Consider the following 21,126-nt stretch of genomic DNA (forward strand, 5'->3'; position numbering starts at 1 on the left):
TTCAACATGTGTACCAGGGGGGGTTTCAACATGTGTACCAGGGGGGTTTCAACATGTGTACCAGGGGGGTTTCAACATGTGTACCAGGGGGGTTACAACATGTGTACCAGGGGGGTTTCAACATGTGTACCAGGGGGGTTTCAACATGTGTACCAGGGGGTTTCAACATGTCTACCAGGGGGGTTTCAACATGTGTACCAGGGGGGTTTCAACATGTGTACCAGGGGGGTTACAACATGTGTACCAGGGGGGTTTCAACATGTGTACCAGGGGGGTTTCAACATGTGCATCACACAGGATTTCATTTCTGGGAGCTGAACCGGGACAGGAGACCCCGTATAAAAATTAGAGCCAGAAAAACAACAATATAGAAATGTGTTGAATTGGAGATATTTTCTGTCGAGCTCAGTAAAAAGTTACAATGGAAGAAGCTGTCCGTTTAGATAACAGAGGGTGAGGCATAACAGTGAGGCTGCAGAGAGCATTATCAAGTGTGTGTGTGTGTGTGTGTGTGTGTGTGTGTGTGTGTGTGTGTGTGTGTGTGTGTGTGTGTGTGTGTGTGTGTGTGTGTGTGTGTGTGTGTTCAGTTTTTCGGTTTATTTTCATAATAATTCTTAACACTCTAACTAATTGTGCCCTAGGAAACGGAGAGAGAGAGAGAGAGATGAGAGATTGTCTGAGCATCGGAGGCCAGATGAATACGGACACTTACTGCCTGGATGATGCACCTCCCATATGAAATATTGGCTGTGACTGCAATGGCAGACACACACACACACACACACACACACACACACACACACACACACACACACACACACACACACACACACACACACACACACACACACTTTCTCTCCCCTTCTGATAGATTTGAGCGTTTTAGAGGCATCTCAATATCTACCCATCAGCCAGACAGAGAGTTTAACTTTAGTTGATCATTTATCTATGCAAGAAAGCCAAACGCTTCAGGACAGAAGCGAACCAGGGGGATTCAACATGTGTACAAGGATGGTTTCTCCCTGGTACGCTTCTGTCCTGAAGCGTTTGGCTTTCCTCTGCAATGGATTAGCAAATTGTGTAAAAATACTTCTAAGACCAAGAGAAACAGGGTGTCAGAGAGAGAGACAGAGAAACAGGGTGTCAGGGAGAGAGACAAGGAAACAGGGTGTCAGGGATAGAGACAGAGAAACAGGGTGTCAGAGAGAGAGACAGAAACAGGGTGTCAGAGAGAGAGACAGAGAAACAGGGTGTCAGAGAGAGAGACAGAGAAACAGGGTGTCAGGGATAGAGACAGAGAAACAGGGTGTCAGAGAGAGAGACAGAGAAACAGGGTGTCAGGGAGAGAGAGAGAGAAACAGGGTGTCAGAGAGAGAGACAGAGAAACAGGGTGTCAGAGGGAGAGAGAGAGAAACAGGGTGTCAGGGAGAGAGAGAGAGAAACAGGGTGTCAGAGAGAGAGACAGAGAAACAGGGTGTCAGGGATAGAGACAGAGAAACAGGGTGTCAGAGAGAGAGACAGAGAAACAGGGTGTCAGGGAGAGAGACAGAGAAACAGGGTGTCAGGGATAGAGACAGAGAAACAGGGTGTCAGAGAGAGAGACAGAGAAACAGGGTGTCAGGGAGAGAGAGAGAGAAACAGGGTGTCAGAGAGAGAGACAGAGAAACAGGGTGTCAGGGAGAGAGACAGAGAAACAGGGTGTCAGGGAGAGAGAGAGAGAAACAGGGTGTCAGAGAGAGAGACAGAGAAACAGGGTGTCAGAGGGAGAGAGAGAGAAACAGGGTGTCAGGGAGAGAGAGAGAGAAACAGGGTGTCAGAGAGAGAGACAGAGAAACAGGGTGTCAGGGATAGAGACAGAGAAACAGGGTGTCAGGGAGAGAGACAGAGAAACAGGGTGTCAGGGATAGAGACAGAGAAACAGGGTGTCAGAGAGAGAGACAGAGAAACAGGGTGTCAGAGGGAGAGAGAGAGAAACAGGGTGTCAGGGAGAGAGAGAGAGAAACAGGGTGTCAGAGAGAGAGACAGAGAAACAGGGTTTCAGGGATAGAGACAGAGAAACAGGGTGTCAGAGAGAGAGACAGAGAAACAGGGTGTCAGGGAGAGAGACAGAGAAACAGGGTGTCAGGGATAGAGACAGAGAAACAGGGTGTCAGAGAGAGAGACAGAGAAACAGGGTGTCAGAGAGAGAGACAGAGAAACAGGGTGTCAGAGAGAGAGACAGAGAAACAGGGTGTCAGAGAGAGAGACAGAGAAACAGGGTGTCAGAGAGAGAGACAGAGAAACAGGGTGTCAGGGATAGAGACAGAGAAACAGGGTGTCAGGGAGAGAGACAAGGAAACAGGGTGTCAGGGATAGAGACAGAGAAACAGGGTGTCAGGGAGAGAGACAAGGAAACAGGGTGTCAGGGATAGAGACAGAGAAACAGGGTGTCAGAGAGAGAGACAGAAACAGGGTGTCAGAGAGAGAGACAGAGAAACAGGGTGTCAGAGAGAGAGACAGAGAAACAGGGTGTCAGGGATAGAGACAGAGAAACAGGGTGTCAGAGAGAGAGACAGAGAAACAGGGTGTCAGGGAGAGAGAGAGAGAAACAGGGTGTCAGAGAGAGAGACAGAGAAACAGGGTGTCAGAGGGAGAGAGAGAGAAACAGGGTGTCAGGGAGAGAGAGAGAGAAACAGGGTGTCAGAGAGAGAGACAGAGAAACAGGGTGTCAGGGATAGAGACAGAGAAACAGGGTGTCAGAGAGAGAGACAGAGAAACAGGGTGTCAGGGAGAGAGACAGAGAAACAGGGTGTCAGGGATAGAGACAGAGAAACAGGGTGTCAGAGAGAGAGACAGAGAAACAGGGTGTCAGGGAGAGAGAGAGAGAAACAGGGTGTCAGAGAGAGAGACAGAGAAACAGGGTGTCAGGGAGAGAGACAGAGAAACAGGGTGTCAGGGAGAGAGAGAGAGAAACAGGGTGTCAGAGAGAGAGACAGAGAAACAGGGTGTCAGAGGGAGAGAGAGAGAAACAGGGTGTCAGGGAGAGAGAGAGAGAAACAGGGTGTCAGAGAGAGAGACAGAGAAACAGGGTGTCAGGGAGAGAGACAGAGAAACAGGGTGTCAGAGAGAGAGACAGAGAAACAGGGTGTCAGGGAGAGAGAGAGAGAAACAGGGTGTCAGGGAGAGAGACAGAGAAACAGGGTGTCAGAGAGAGAGACAGAGAAACAGGGTGTCAGAGAGAGAGACAGAGAAACAGGGTGTCAGAGGGAGAGAGAGAGAAACAGGGTTTCGGGGAGAGAGACAGAGAAACAGGGTGTCAGAGAGAGAGAGACAGAGAAACAGGGTGTCAGGGAGAGAGACAGAGAAACAGGGTGTCAGAGAGAGAGACAGAGAAACAGGGTGTCAGGGAGAGAGACAGAGAAACAGGGTGTCAGAGAGAGAGACAGAGAAACAGGGTGTCAGGGAGAGAGAGAGAGAAACAGGGTGTCAGGGAGAGAGAGAGAGAAACAGGGTGTCAGAGAGAGAGACAGAGAAACAGGGTGTCAGGGAGAGAGAGAGAAACAGGGTGTCAGGGAGAGAGACAGAGAAACAGGGTGTCAGGGAGAGAGAGAAAAACAGGGTGTCAGGGAGAGAGACAGAGAAACAGGGTGTCAGGGAGAGAGAGAGAAACAGGGTGTCAGGGAGAGAGACAGAGAAACAGGGTGTCAGAGAGAGAGACAGAGAAACAGGGTGTCAGAGAGAGAGACAGAGAAACAGGGTGTCAGGGAGAGAGAGAGAAACAGGGTGTCAGGGAGAGAGACAGAGAAACAGGGTGTCAGGGAGAGAGAGAGAAACAGGGTGTCAGGGAGAGAGACAGAGAAACAGGGTGTCAGGGAGAGAGAGAGAAACAGAGCTCCTGTCTATCATCCCTAAGGCAGGACACGATCTTGGAAAAACTACACAACCTATACAGCATACCTTACATAATCAGTAATGAGATAATTAGGACATTTAAAAGTGCATTTTCCCCAGTCAGTTCACAAGGTCAGGTACAACTCCTGAGAATAATCATTCCTTATTAAACAACAAAAAAAGCCTGGCATGTCTGTCATTTAACTCCCATGTCAGCAAGGACCATCTAGACTGACCCATCACGTGAGGGAGAGATTCCATCACCACAGAAGCTCCATTCTCCTATGTAAATGAATGTACTGGTATGTATAGTGAATGTACTGGTATGTATAGTGAATGTACTGGTATGTATAGTGAATGTACTGGTATGTATAGTGAATGTACTGGTATGTATAGTGAATGTACTGGTATGTATAGTGAATGTGCTGGTACGTATAGTGAATGTACTGGTATGTATAGTGAATGTACTGGTATGTATAGTGAATGTACTGGTATGTATAGTGAATGTACTGGTATGTATAGTGAATGTACTAGAATGTATAGTAAATGTACTGGTATGTATAGTGAATGTACTGGTATGTATAGTGAATGTACTAGAATTTATAGTGAATGTACTGGTATGTATAGTGAATGTACTAGAATGTATAGTAAATATACTGGTATGTATAGTGAATGTACTAGAATGTATAGTAAATATACTGGTATGTATAGTGAATGTATTGGTACGTATAGTGAATGTACTAGAATGTATAGTAAATATACTGGTATGTATAGTGAATGTATTGGTACGTATAGTGAATGTACTAGAATGTATAGTAAATATACTGGTACGTATAGTGAATGTACTAGAATGTATAGTAAATATACTGGTACGTATAGTGAATGTACTAGAATGTATAGTAAATATACTGGTACATATAGTGAATGTACTAGAATGTATAGTAAATATACTGGTATGTATAGTGAATGTATTGGTACGTATAGTGAATGTACTAGAATGTATAGTAAATATACTGGTACGTATAGTGAATGTACTAGAATGTATAGTAAATATACTGGTACGTATAGTGAATGTACTAGAATGTATAGTAAATATACTGGTACGTATAGTGAATGTACTAGAATGTATAGTAAATATACTGGTACGTATAGTGAATGTATAGATCCCACAGGACAGTACTCTCCTGTAACTTAAGGCTGTGTTTAAAGTTTGTCCACTCAGCCCTGGTTGCTTACAGAAAGAGGTAATTATAAAAACAGCACAATGCCCCAGGAACAAGACAGGCCGGATGGATGAACCTCCCCCTTAAGAGCCGGCCGGTCACATATCAACCAATTCCCGGTTGTATCGGACCAGTTTTAGCTGGGACAACTGAAATGCAGGAGGACCGTAAAGGGACAGCTCAAAGAAGAGGTATGGTCGACCGCGTGGTGAACACATTACGCTTCGGAAGATTGCCACATGAATGAAACAGTGAGGAAAGAATCACCGTGACGACAGCCTCTCAAATCACCCACTTCCCAATACATAACCATGATTTGATTGGATGGGAGTGGTGAAGCAGAATCTATCTAGTAGTTGTTGGGTATGAATTAATCGGATCAAATCGAGCAGGATCAAGCATGTTGTGTAGAGGGTTTGGGGTTTAAATGCAGAAGACACATTTCAGTTGTATACATTGTTGGACAACTGAATAGGTATCCCCCTTTCCTTTTTAATAGAACCCGGAGGTAGGCTACTCTATGGCGTTTATGTAAATGTAATCTAGCATGGATTTATTACTTCAGTTGAAAAGCCATACAGCGTCATTTGGAGTGTGTACAATTCATTCATTTGTAGTGCAGCGACCATGTTAGGGGATGTTGTCAATGGGGGAAAACCTTTCTTATCAGCACCAGAGGAACGTATAGCAACTATGACTGAATAAAATGACACACTACATTCCCAGTTAATGACAGACTTTAACCTTTAGACAGTATACCATTACATAGACCGTCTGTCTATCTAGTCTGGAACATAGACCGTCTGCCTATCTAGTCTGGAACATGACCGTCTGCCTCTCTAGTCTGGAACATAGACCGTCTGCCTCTCTAGTCTGGAACATGACCGTCTGCCTCTCTAGTCTGGAACATAGACCGTCTGCCTCTCTAGTCTGGAACATAGACCGTCTGCCTCTCTACTCTGGAACATAGACCGTCTGCCTCTCTAGCCTGGAACATAGACCGTCTGCCCCTCTAGTCTGGAACATAGACCGTCTGCCCCTCTAGTCTGGAACATAGACCGTCTTCCTCTCTAGTCTGGAATATAGACCATCTGCCTCTCTAGTCTGGAACATAGACCGTCTGCCTCTCTAGTCTGGAACATAGACCTTCTGCCTCTCTAGTCTGGAACATAGACCGTCTGCCTCTCTAGTCTGGAACATAGACCGTCTGCCTCTCTAGTCTGGAACATAGACCGTCTGCCTCTCTAGTCTGGAACATGACCGTCTGCCTCTCTAGTCTGGAACATAGACCGTCTGCCTCTCTAGTCTGGAACATAGAGCGTCTGCCTCTAGTCTGGAACATAGACCGCCTGCCTCTCTAGTCTAGATGGTTGTCCTCTGTAAAGCGGCCTTTTCCCAGGCGCTCTCAGGGCCTCCCGAGAATTACTGAAATTAGACTTTCAGAAAGGCTGCCCACCACCGCATTCCATTCTCCTCACTCCCCCGGCGACCTGTGCCACGGCAACGCCTCCCGGCAACCTAAACAACAGGAAGCTGGGAGTCATGCGTTCGTAATGGCTGAAGGACGACCTCGAAAAGAGGACCAAGAACGGATAGTAGGCCGGGTTAGAGGGTCATCTTACTGAATAGGCTGCATAGCTTCCCTTCAAATTGAATTAGGAAGAACGCCTACACTCACTTCAGAGACCCAGGCACTCAGTGAGCCCAAACATCGGTCTTTGTTTCCCCTCTCTGGTTACCATGTATTAGGCCTGTCCATTAGAGTGACTGGGATGACAGCTGAGGGATCACATTCTGCAAAACACCGTTTCGGAATCCCATTTCTCGATCACCTAAGGCTCTCAAACTCAACTCTGGAGCTTGAAGCCAGTTCCATAGCATTTTTTCATTGTTCCCCTCTAATCAGGGACTAATTTAAACCTGGGACACCAGGTGTGTGCAATTCATTATCAGGTAGAACAGAAAACCAGCAGGCTCCGGACCTCGTAGGGTAAGATTTGCTTACCCCTGACATAAGGGTAGCGACGTTCCCAGTTTTCTATACTTTTACTGTTTTTGCTGCACTAATGTAATTCCAAACCCCTCTATGTAGGCGTGCACCTCTGCGTGAAGAAAAAAAAAACAGATGGCTTTCAAACAAAATATATAGACAGACAAAGCAGTGGCACGTCTGAATCCACATACATGCCCAACCATACACTTTCCATGGGTTTTTAAAGATGTAAGGATTTATTTAAGACTCTCACTAGAAGAGTGAAACCCCCCTCTGGGTGCTTTAACTTCCCCTCAGCTCTTAAACATGAACTGGTAGGGGACCGAAGCCCTAAACCAAGCAGGAAGACATTCCTTCTGCATATCTTTCACCCAGGGAGAGGGAGAGAGCGCCAGGCGGTCAGTAAGAAACATGGAGAGGTCCTGTGAAGCCCCCATAATGAATAGATTGACCTGACCCTATCCTGTCCAGGGTGAGAGGTGAGCAGACTGGCATGGGGCAAACACACACACATGCATGTGCCTGCACATACACACGCTTACACACACATGCAAACACATACACACTGAGGGAAGGCATATGCACACACACACACACACACACACACACACACACACACACACACACACACACACTACTCCCTTCTCTCTGTCTCTCTCTTTTTTCATAACAAACACACTTCACACGTCTGGGCTCTGAGCTGACAGCCATCCCCCACCGCGTGACTCACAGGGGCAGGAAATATCTGCCTTCATGCCTGTATGGATGAATAGGCCTTTATCAGTCTATCAGTCCTCTCTGGTATGTGATCATAAAGAGACAGAGACGGGGGGATCTGGGGGGGGGGGTGTCTGCGTGAGTGTGTGCATGCGTGAGTGTGTGTGTGTATATGTAAGTGTGCACGTAGGTGTGTGAGAATGAATGTGTGTGTGCTTGTGTCTTTATTGAGACAGAGAAAGAGAGCGACTGGAACCCAAGGGTGTGCGTTAAGCAAATACTCCTCATTACCCGTGGGGTGCTGGGTGCCTTCATATCATCCAGCCCAGAGAGTTATGGTGATGCTCTGGTCTTCATATCATCCAGCCCGGAAACGTTGTGGTGATGCTCTGGTCTTCATATCATCCAGCCCAGAGAGTTGTGGTGATGCTCTGGTCTTCATATCATCCAGCCCAGAGAGTTGTGGTGATGCTCTGGTCTTCATATCATCCAGCCCAGAGAGTTGTGGTGATGCTCTGGTCTTCATATCATCCAGCCCAGAGAGTTGTGGTGATGCTCTGGTCTTCATATCATCCAGCCCGGAGAGTTGTGGTGATGCTCTGGTCTTCATATCATCCAGCCCAGAGAGTTGTGATGATGCTCTGGTCTTCATATCATCCAGCCCAGAGAGTTATGGTTATGCTCTGGTCTTCATATCATCCAGCCCAGAGAGTTGTGATGCTCTAGTCTTCATATCATCCAGCCCAGAGAGTTGTGGTGATGCTCTGGTCTTCATATCATCCAACCCAGAGAGTTGTGGTGATGCTCTGGTCTTCATATCATCCAGCCCAGAGAGTTATGGTGATGCTCTGGTCTTCATATCATCCAGCCCAGAGAGTTGTGGTGATGCTCTGGTCTTCATTCCATCCAGCCCAGAGAGTTGTGGTGATGCTCTGGTCTTCATTCCATCCAGCCCAGAGAGTTGTGGTGATGCTCTGGTTTGTGTGTGGAGTACTGCTCAACCTGGAGGCTGCTCAACCCGGAGGCTGCTCAACCCGGAGGCTGCTCAACCCGGAGCCTGCTCAACCCGGATGCTGCTCAACCTGGGAGGCTGCTCAACCTGGGAGGCTACTCAACCTGGAGGCTGCTCAACCTGGAGACTGCTCAACCCGGGAGGCTGCTCAACCCGGGAGGCTGCTCAACCCGGAGGCTGCTCAACCCGGAGGCTGCTCAACCTGGAGGCTGCTCAACCCGGGAGTACTGCTCAACCTGGAGGCTGCTCAACCCGGAGGCTGCTCAACCCGGAGGCTGCTCAACCCGGAGCCTGCTCAACCCGGAGGCTGCTCAACCTGGGAGGCTGCTCAACCTGGGAGGCTGCTCAACCTGGAGGCTGCTCAACCTGGAGACTGCTCAACCCGGGAGGCTGCTCAACCCGGGAGGCTGCTCAACCCGGAGGCTGCTCAACCCGGAGGCTGCTCAACCCGGAGGCTGCTCAACCCGGGAGGCTGCTCAACCTGGAGGCTGCTCAACCCGGGAGGCTGCTCAACCCGGGAGGCTGCTCAACCCGGAGGCTGCTCAACCTGGGAGGCTGCTCAACCTGGAGTCTGCTCAACCTGGGAGGCTGCTCAACCTGGAGGCTGCTCAACCTGGAGGCTGCTCAACCCGGAGGCTGCTCAACCTGGGAGGCTGCTCAACCTGGGAGGCTGCTCAACCCGGAGGCTGCTCAACCCGGAGGCTGCTCAACCTGGGAGGCTGCTGAACCTGGGAGGCTGCTCAACCTGGGAGGCTGCTCAACCTGGAGGCTGCTCAACCCGGAGGCTGCTCAACCCGGAGGCTGCTCAACCTGGGAGGCTGCTCAACCCGGAGGCTGCTCAACCCGGAGGCTGCTCAACCTGGGAGGCTGCTCAACCTGGGAGGCTGCTCAACCCGGAGGCTGCTCAACCCGGAGGCTGCTCAACCCGGAGGCTGCTCAACCCGGAGACTGCTCAACCCGGAGGCTGCTCAACCTGGAGGCTGCATAAATTCTCTCTCTAGTAGGATGACGACAGGTAACATCATTGCAAGTCACTGGCTATACAACTGCTAGACATTTCATCATACTCTCTACTTTTATTGGAATATTACTGGACAGATAGTTGTGTAATTACATCATAGGAACAGAAGCTTTTTCCTGAGCTGACCATTTAACCTTAGTAGGAAAAACTCTGGACGTTCCAACTAAAACCTAATCATTCAAAATGGAAGATACTGAGAATAGCAGTAACTTTGTGGAATAATCAACTATATTACCACAGAAAGAGAATATGTGCCGTATGCATATCATTCTATAGAAACAGAGGGAGGACATACTTATTACTTGCACGAGGGTGTGTGTGTGTGTGTGTGCGTGCGTCATAACATAATTTCATATTCCCTTCATGATGGTGCAGAGGTCAGTCGAATTTGGATTGCGCCTCGGATTAATCAATCTGATTTTACAGTGAGCAGGTGTTGCCACTGTAATTAGTCCGCGGGTCACAGTGACCCAGTGTGGTGGATATGAGGCTCCATCCTCACACAGTCACACTCTCATAACACCGCTGGAGGGACACTAGTCCCCATCACAGCACAGTACAGTGACCTAGACAGCTACTCTACAGGGACATGAGTCCATGGCATGATGTCACGCCACCCATCATAGCCTTCACAGGACCAACAGCACAGCCATTCAATACTGCATTATGTATTAATACCAGACCACCTTACACTGACATACCCTCAGGACCAGCAGCGCTTTGCCCAAGGGTTGAGTCCTGGGATTCTCTCTGTACACTTGGGATTTGAAACACCCCCACAACAATCACACCTCCATTACCCTATGGATCCTTGAGGTACTCGCTAATAAAAACAGATTCAACCAGATTAAGAAAACAGATAAAAGAACACCTTCGACACGACAGGGACTGTGAAGAGACACACAGAAATGTTTATGCATTATGTATTGTATTATGTATGTGATACATGGTTGGGATACGACTGTGATACACTATATATACAGAAGTAAGTGTGGACGCACCTTCAAATTAGTGGATTTGGTGTATAAAATCAAACACACAGCAACACAATCTCCATCTCCACATTGGCAGTAAAATGGCCTCACTGAAGAGCTCAGTGACTTTTTCAACGTGGCACCGTCATAGGATGCCACCTTTCCAACAAGTCAGTTCGTAAAAAAAAATTCTCTCGATGCTCCGATCCAAGGCGAACAATTTACTATTAATACTTGACCAGCACCTCCCCCACAGTGTTCATTTTGTAACATTTCATTTGGAATCCAACCTAATTTACTAATCTGGTTTTTTTTCTGACATTTTTGGCCTTTTAATCGTTAAATGTCGAAGACAACAACGGCCGCGGGCCACAAAGGAGCAGGCCTTTGCTGAAGCCTCAGGCTCACCTGACACGGACTCTGATCCCCCGACCTAGCCATGGTAATGGCGGCTATCATTAAATCTGAACAGACTGTGCTGGCTAAGGTGGAGTTATTATCCACTGACCTATCAGCACAAATAGCTATCGCCACCCAGGTCAACATAAAGATCGACTCCGTTAACGAAGACTTGGCGAGGCATGACACCCGTCTGAATAGCCTGGAAGATGGCGCAAATATTTACTCCGACAAAGTGGTGACACTGGAAGAGCAAGTCACCCGGCTATCATCAAATGTCGTCAAACTCACTTCCAAGGTTGAGGTCCTCGAGAACAGACAGTGCCGGAGGAACGGTCACATTTTCAGCGTGAGAGAGGGACTCGAGACCGTAGGCGGAATGCGGCCTACCCTGTCCATAGCTAAACTGCTATATGAAATTCTAGGCCTCGATTACGCCCCCACCCTTGACCATGCTCACAGAAGCATACAGTCCGCACTGAAGAATGGGGAGCCGCCCAGACCCATAGTAGTTCAATTCCATTACCTTCAGGAGAAGGAGGATGTCTTCCGTAAGGCAGCACAAGCGGCACCAATCACCAACAGCGGACAGAAAATTCGCATTTACCCAGACTACACGGCGGCAGTCATGAAGAAGAGGTCAGCATAGTTTCACATAGAAATAAAGATGTGGAACGATACGCACGCTGCGCCTTGGTCTCTTTCATACGACATCCGTGACAGAATCTCCCACCACCAAAGGACCAAGCAACGTGCCCAGGAGGAGCAGGGATCCTGGGCCCGGGAGAGAAGAGAGTGGAGGGCATCCTGGGCCTGGGAGGAGGTAATGGCAGGGGACAAGACTCTGCCATGGAAGCAGGCAGAGACAGCGAGAGAGGAACGGCGACAATACGAGGAACTAGCACGGAAACGACGGAAGCCCGAGAGGCAGCTCCCCCAAAAATATGGGGGGGAGGCACACGGGGAGATTGGCGGAGTCAGGGTTGAGACCTGAGCCAACTCTCCCGTGCTTACCGTGGGGAGCATGTGACCAGTCAGGCACCGTGTTATGCGGTGATGCGCACTGGAGATACAGTGCACTGTGCCTGCGCCCCGCATTTGCCGGGCTAAAGTGAGCTTTCAGCCAGGACGGGTTGTGCCGGCTCAGCGCTCCTGGTCTCCGGTGCGTCTCCTCGGTCCAGGATATCCTGCACCGGTTCTACGCACCAGGTCTCCAGTGCGCCTCCACAACCCAGTACGTCCTGTGCCTGCTCCCCGCACTCTCCCTGAAGTGCGTGTTCCCAGTCAGGTACGTCCTGTGCCTGCTCCTCGCACTCTCCCTGAGGTGCGTGTCACTAGTCTGGTGCCACCTGTACCGGTCCCACGCATCAGGCCTCCAGTGCGCCTCCCCAGTCTAGTACATCCTGTGCCTGCTCCTCGCACTCGCCCTGAGGTGCGTGTCACTAGTCCGGTGCCACCTGTACCGGTCCCACGCATCAGGCCTCCAGTGCGCCTCCCCAGTCTAGTACGTCCTATGCTTGCTTCTCGCACTCGCCCTGAAGTGCGTGTCACCAGTCTGGTGCCACCTGTCCCGGCTCCACGCACTAGGCCTCCAGTGCGCCTGCCCAGTCCTGCAACAGTCCCCAGTCCGGAGCTTCCAGAGACGGTTCCCAGTCCGGAGTCTCCGGCGACGGCCCGCAGCCCGGAGCCTCCGGAGACGGCCCGCAGCCCGGAGCCTCCGGAGACGGCCCGCAGCCCGGAGCCTCCTGAGACGGCCCGCAGCCCGGAGCCTCCTGAGACGGCCCGCAGCCCGGAGCCTCCTTAGACGGCCCGCAGCCCGGAGCCTCCTGAGACGGCCCGCAGCCCGGAGCCTCCTGAGACGGCCCGCAGCCCGGAGCCTCCTGAGACGGCCCGCAGCCCGGAGCCTCCTGAGACGGCCCGCAGCCCGGAGTCTCCAGCGACGGCCCGCAGCCCGGAGCCTCCACCGATGCTGGCGGGTTCGCAGGATGAGAGGGTTCTTCGTCCTGCACCAGAGCCGCCTCCTATGCTGGCGGGTTTGCAGGATGAGAGGGTTCTTCGTCCCGCACCAGAACCGCCTCCGATGCGGGAGGATCCGCGGCATGAGAAGGTTCTTCGTCCTGCACCAAAGCCGCCACCAACACTAGACACCCCCCCAACCCTCCCTTTTGGTTTCAGGTTTTCGGCCGGAGTCCGCGCCTTTGGGGGGGGGTACTGTCACGTCCTGACCATAGAGAGCTCGTATTTTTCTATGGTAGAGTAGGTCAGGGCGTGACTGGGGGGTTTTGTCTAGTTTATTTATTTCTATGTTTGGTTCTAGTTTCTTTTTTCTATGTTGGGGTTTTTGTCTAGTTTAAATTTTCTATGTTGTGTTCTAGGTTATTTTTTTCTATGTTGTTTTTTTTGTCTAGTTTACATTTTCTATGTTGTGTTCTAGGTTCGTTTTTCTAGTTTGGGGTTTTCGTATGATTCCCAATTAGAGGCAGCTGGTCATCGTTGTCTCTAATTGGGGATCATTTTTAAGTTGTTGTACGATACACATGCTGCGCCTTGGTGTCTTTCATACGACAGCCGTGACAGTTACATTTATACAAAATGTTGAATTTTACTGGGTTTGTTTTTGGAGTGTGTGTGTGTGTGTGTGTGTATATATATATATGTTTTAAGTCATCCCAAGTGGATGGGGTTGGTCGGGGGAGAGGGGGGGAACATATACCTATACCTCCCTTTTTATACACTGCTCAAAAAAATTAAGGGAACACTTAAACAACACGTCCTAGATCTGAATGAAAGAAATAATCTTATTAAATACTTTTTTCTTTACATAGTTGAATGTGCTGACAACAAAATCACAAAAAAATAATCAATGGAAATCCAATTTATCAACCCATGGAGGTCTGGATTTGGAGTCACACTCAAAATTAAAGTGGAAAACCACACTACAGGCTGATCCAACTTTGATGTAATGTCCTTAAAACAAGTCAAAATGAGGCTCAGTAGTGTGTGTGGCCTCCACGTGCCTGTATGACCTCCCTACAACGCCTGGGCATGCTCCTGATGAGGTGGCGGATGGTCACCTGAGGGATCTCCTCCCAGACCTGGACTAAAGCATCCGCCAACTCCTGGACAGTCTGTGGTGCAACGTGGCGTTGGTGGATGGAGCGAGACATGATGTCCCAGATGTGCTCAATTGGATTCAGGTCTGGGGAACGGGCGGGCCAGTCCATAGCATCAATGCCTTCCTCTTGCAGGAACTGCTGACACACTCCAGCCACATGAGGTCTAGCATTGTCTTGCATTAGGAGGAACCCAGGGCCAACCGCACCAGCATATGGTCTCACAAGGCGTCTGAAGATCTCATCTCGGTACCTAATGGCAGTCAGGTTACCTCTGGCGAGCACATGGAGGGCTGTGCGGCCCCCCAAAGAAATGCCACCCCACACCATGACTGACCCACCGCCAAACCGGTCATGCTGGAGGATGTTGCAGGCAGCAGAACGTTCTCCACGGCGTCTCCAGACTCTGTCACGTCTGTCACGTGCTCAGTGTGAACCTGCTTTCATCTGTGAAGAGCACAGGGCGCCAGTGGTGAATTTGCCAATCTTGGTGTTCTCTGGCAAATGCCAAAAATCCTGCACGGTGTTGGGCTGTAAGCACAACCCCCACCTGTGGACGTCGGGCCCTCATACCACCCTCATGGAGTCTGTTTCTGACCGTTTAAGCAGACACATGCACATTTGTGGCCTGCTGGAGGTCATTTTGCAGGGCTCTGGCAGTGCTCCTCCTGCTCCTCCTTGCACAAAGGCGGAGGTAGCGGTCCGGCTGCTGGGTTGTTGCCCTCCTACGGCCTCCTCCACGTCTCCTGATGTACTGGCCTGTCTCATGGTAGCGCCTCCATGCTCTGGACACTACGCTGACAGACACAGCAAACCTTCTTGCCACAGCTCGCATTGATGTGCCATCCTGGATGAGCTGCACTACCTGAGCCACTTGTGTGGGTTGTAGACTCCGTCTCATGCTACTAGAGTGAAAGCACCGCCAGCATTCAAAAGTGACCAAAACATCACCCAGGAAGCATAGGAACTGAGAAGTGGTCTGTGGTTTCCACCTGCAGAACCACTCCTTTATTGGGGGTGTCTTGCTTATTGCCTATAATTTCCACCTGTTGTCTATTCCATTTGCACAACAGCATGTGAAATTTATTGTCAATCAGTGTTGCTTCCTAAGTGGACAGTTTGATTTCACAGAAGTGTGATTGACTTGGAGTTACTTTGTGTTGTTTAAGTGTTCCCTTTCTTTTTTTGAGCAGTATATATTGTTCTACTATCCTCTACATATGCATATTGCATAAGATACCTTGGATGGCTGAGGTGGTTCCCTCCAGAATCCCCTTCCCTAGGTGTAAACTTGATTATGTTCTCCCTGGATAGATCTCTACTGAGGTTCAGTTTAACCTGGTAGCATTTTGCTCTAGTCTGGGAGAGGTAGGTGCAGCCTTCCAACAGGGGGGAGGCCAGCATAGTGGTCCAAGGTTTTCTTCTGGGTATTTGTTGATTTTAGCTGTTTTTTCATTTTCTTTATATTTTATTACTCTGACCTCTCAGCACACTGGCTATGTGATCGTACTAACATTTCTGATTACTATGACTAATTCACATACTCTAGGCTCCACTTGCTTTATCAGCTGGAACGTGAAAGGAATTAACCAGGTGGTCAAGCGTAGCCAAGTGTATGCTCATCTTAAATCCGGACACTGTTTTTCTCCAAGAGACCCATCTCCGGTCCAGCGACCATGATAAATTAAAGAGAGGATGGGTAGACCAAATATTTCCCTCCAACTTTGGTGCTAAGGCCAGAGGGTCAGCCATCCCTATCAGAAAAGGCACCCCGTTTGTCTCCTCCAAAGTCATTTCAGATACTAACGGCAAATATATTATAGTGATGGGGAAATTGTTTAGCACACAGGTTATTCTGGATTACCTCTATGGTCCTAATTGGGATGACGCTCAACTTTTGTCTGACCTCATCGCAACACTACCCGACCTTAACTCTCATCATTTGATATTGGGCGGAGATTTCAATTGTGTATTGCATCCAAGTCTAGACAGATCCAGACCGAAACCCAACAATGTAATTTCAAAATCAGGTGTAGTAATCAACTCATTTCTAGGAGCAATCCCACTGCTAAACAGTACTCCTTTTTTTCTCCAGTCCACCGCTCATACTCTAGGATTGACTTTTTCCTGCTGGACAATAGAATTCTTCCTTTTGTAACTAATAGCCAATATCACAGCATCGTTATCTCAGACCATAGCCCTGTCCAGCTAGATATCCTCTTTCCGGACAGTGCTGTGTCACAACGAGCATGGCGACTTGACCCACTACTACTATCCTGTAGTGCCTTTTAAAAAATACATATCAACTGCATCCCTGATGTGTCTCTACTGTGTGTGAGTCGTTAAAAGCATATCTAAGGGGTTAAATTATTTCATACACAGCGTATGACAACAAACAGCGCACCAAATGCTTATCGGAGCAATCTCAACTAATTCTAGATGTGGACAACAGATACGTCTCTTCTCTGACTCCTGAACTCTACAGAGAGAGACTGCTACACCAATCTGAATTTGACAATCTTTCCACCAAACAAACGGAGCAGCTTCTGTTTAAGCCGAAGCAAAAATTCTATGAACACGGAGAGAAAGCTGGCAAGTTGTTATCTCACCAGCTTCGTCAATCCGCTGCTAGCAGCACCATACCTGAAATCTGTGTTGCAGCTGATTTAAATACAATCAATCCCAAAGAAATCAATAATCAATTTAAGCAATTATATTCTGCTCTTTACTCATCAGAGGCTCTTCCTGACACATCTCGTATGCATGCATTTCTAGACAATCTGGACATCCCCTGTCTCAATTCAGATGAACAAACCAACATGGATGCCTCAATAAGTGATGATGAAGCTACTCTGGCAACCCAGTCCATGCAGAGTGGTAAAGCCCCTGGGCCTGATGGCTTCCCTATTGCATTTTATAAAGCATTCTCCTCTAAATTATCCCTTATCCTCAGCTCAATGTACAATGAAATCCTTTCTAGTCAGAAACTGCCACAGACACTTACCCAGGCGACTATTTCGGTTTTTCTTAAAAAATACAAGAATCCCCTAGACTGTGGCTCATACCGCCCTATAAGCCTTTTGTGCTGCAATTATAAATTCTCACTAAGGTCCTCTCGCACCGTTTAGAGACAGTGATGCCTAATGTAATTAACTCTGACCAAACCAGATTTATCTCAGGTAGGAAATGTTTCTATAATATGCTCCGTCTAGTTAATGTTCTTTATTCTGCCCACTTAACTCGACAGCCAGAGGTTGTCATCTCTCTTGGTACTGTGAAGGCTTTCGACTGGGTTGAGTGGGAATATCTATTTACAGTACCAACAATAGTACACAAGTATAAACACCATGGGATCACGCAGCTGTCATACCACTCAGGAAGGAGACGCGTTCAGTCTCCTAGAGACGAACGTATGTTGGTGCGAAAAGTACAAATCAATCACAGAACAATAGCAAAGGACCTTGTGAAGATGTTGGAGGAATCAGGTACAAAAGTATCTATATCCACAGTAAAACTAATCCTATATTGACATAACCTGAAAGGCTGTTCAGCAAGGAAGAAGCCACTGCTCCAAAACCGCCATAAAAAAGACAGACTATGGTTTGCAACTGCACATGGGGACAAATATCGTACTTTTTGGAAAATTGTCCTCTGGTCTGATGAAACAAAAATAGAACTGTTTGGCAATAATGACTATCGTTATGTTTGGAGGAAAAAGGAGGAGGCTTGCAAGCCAAAGAACACCATCCCAACCGTGAAGCATGGAGGTGGCAGCATCATGTTGTGGGGGTGCTTTGCTGCAAGAGGGACTAGTGCACAAAATAGATGGCATCATGAAGGAGTAAAATTATGTGGATATATTGAAGGAACATCTCAAGACATCAGTCAGGAAGTTAAAGCTTGGTCGCAAATGGGTCTTCCAAATGGACAATGACCCCAAGCATACTTCCAAATTTGCGGCAAAATGGCTTAAGGAACACAAAGTCAAGGTATTGGAGTGGCCATCACAAAGCCCTGACCTCAATCCTATAGAAAATTTGTGGGCAGAACTGAAAAAGCGTGTGCGAGCAAGGAGGCCTACAAACCTGATTCAGTTACACCAGCTCTGTCAGGAGGAATGGGCCAAAATTCACCCAACTTATTGTGGGAAGCTTGTGGAAGGCTACCTGAAATGTTTGACCCAAGTTAAACAATTTAAAGGCAATGCTACCAAATACTAATTGAGTGTATGTAAACTTTTGACCCACTGGGAATGTCACGAAAGAAATAAAAGCTGAAATAAATCATTCTCTCTACTATTCTGTTCTTTTCACATTCTTAAAATAAAGTGGTTATCCTAACTGACCTAAGACAGGGAATTTTTACCTGGAATAAATGTAAATGTCAGGAATTGTGAAAAACTGAGTTTACATGTATTTGGCTAAGGTGTATGTAAACTTCCGACTTCAACTGTATTGAGAGACCTAAGCCCGCAGGCGAGCTGGGCCTTCACAAATTTTTACATTACTACTGGTCAGCAAATATATCTAAATGTGTTTATTGGGTTTCTACATTTGAAAACAAGGATGGCTAGCATAGAGTTACAGTCAAGCCTTTGTCATGACGTTGGCCTCTTTGAGTACAGGGAGGACAGTTGACCCCTCCCCCCTTGCACCATCCCCCAACATACCTCCCCCCACCCAGGCCCTGTGTGAAAGGGTTGTAAAATTCCAGAGGAGAATCTTACAACCACATGGCCCAGTTGAGACACAGAGGGGTCCCATAGAGAGACACAGGAAATTCTTCCAACTCACAGAATTGGGGAACCGAATGACATTTGTGTTCTGGAGAAGGTATGGAAGATTGGTGAAGAATCCAGCTACGAACTGGTCCGCTTGGTACAATTTTGTGATACTCAGAAGAGACAATATAGCCATATTAGCATAAAACGGTTTATATAATTGCCTCAGCCTTGAGACTTGCATCCACATGGTTGTATAGAATGTATTAATAAGGATAAAGCTATTTGTAATACATTGAGATGCCATGTACTGATGTTAATGTGATAGAATTATATTTCTGTACCAAGCTTAACTCAGTCATCGGCACGCCCCCAGGGACACAGACAAGACCAGGTGTCATGTGACATGTTCACTATAAAACCATAGCCTGATCTACTTTCTTCAGACCCGGCCTCCACTCCATTGCAAGTTGGCCAATAGGTTTGACCATCCAAGTACTCTACTGAAAGTGAACTATACCACGTGGTTAACTTTTAGACTATTGATACCGACAGAATAAGAACAAGTCTTTGATATTAATTATTAGTCTGCAGCTAAGTAAATTATATCATTGAACGCGAAGACCAACGAAACATCCATTCTATGACGACATTAATGAATGTCGCTTTGAAAGATCCATTCTAACCGAGAGAGAGAGAGAGAGAGAGAGAACTCTCCAACGGAACGACGCTCCAACAAGGATCCCGACGACACACTGAGCGTAAATATATATTGATTGCAATTGTTCTCGAATGAGTGAGCGTTCATGTGCAAAGGATTAGCATATCAATTGTTAATATTAATGAACTCTGTAGGGTCTTCTCAGCTGCCCTTTATGACCCATTGTTCAACAAGACACCAGCCATGCCTGTTTAGACCACTAGGGCACATTACTCTACCAATTCTTTGTGATGATAATTACTGTTTGTATACTTTATGTGAATTACTTAGTTTAGTAAATAAATGATTTAAAGACAATTGATGTATGGATGACTCTTAGTAAAGACTGGGTTCGTGCAGATACAACAATTTACGACGTTTGGAATGAGACTGGACGCGAGGTAAAATACACCATTTAAACCAGAAGATAATCAGCCTATACTATAATATAATATAATATATAATGTTATAATATAGGAAAGTTATATTAGGAAAATTATAACTTTGTAATCTGAATATTTTCATTGGTGCCCCGATCTCCTAGTTAATTACAATTAAACGATGAATCAGTTTGATCCCGTGATAATAATTACAGGGAGTTAATTGATAAACATGTCTTCAGTTTAATGGTACCCCAAAGACACGACACCTTCCAACTTCTCTGGTCTCGCTCCTGTGCTCCCCAATGCCCATGAACCTTGGCACACATGTTTTGAGCCCAATTGATAAAAACTCCCTTAAAATCTCGTCCCAATTCCGAAGTCACTTTATCCTTAAACAAGCAAGCTGCTTCTCTCCATTAACATCTAATCATCTCTTCCCAGTGTCACAGATTGACACGGCATTCCAGGTCTGGTGTTTTTTTTGTGACCTATTTGTTGATAACACATTCGTCTCATTAGATACTCTGAGGTTTGACCAAAATATTTCCAATACCCACTTTTTTTAGATACATGCAAACGCAACAAAGTATTGAGTGTATCCACACATCATTTTGCATAAGCATGGGTTTATTCAGTTTAAGGTTTTGCACCGTCTCAAATGACAGATTGACAAAAATATACCCAAATTATGACCCGACGTGTTTGAGATGCGACCAGAGTCCAGCAACTGTGCGACACATGTTTTGGTCATGCCAATCTTTGAGTGGCCTCTGGAACCCCATTTTTGAGGCACTCTCACATAGGTGTAATACAACTGTTAGCCCCAACCCGGTCACTACCATTTGTGGGGTACTTTCCCTAGACCAGAATGCTACCGCGCATCAGACAAACGCAATAGCTGCTAGCTCGCCACCTTGTCCTCTTTCACTGGAAGTCTGCAAAGCCGCCCTCCTTTATGCAGTGGGTTAAGGAGGTGATCTCATCTCTGCCTCTGGAGAAGG

The sequence above is a fragment of the Salmo salar genome, chromosome ssa07 (assembly GCF_905237065.1).
Source record: "Salmo salar chromosome ssa07, Ssal_v3.1, whole genome shotgun sequence".
Classification (NCBI taxonomy): domain Eukaryota; kingdom Metazoa; phylum Chordata; class Actinopteri; order Salmoniformes; family Salmonidae; genus Salmo; species Salmo salar.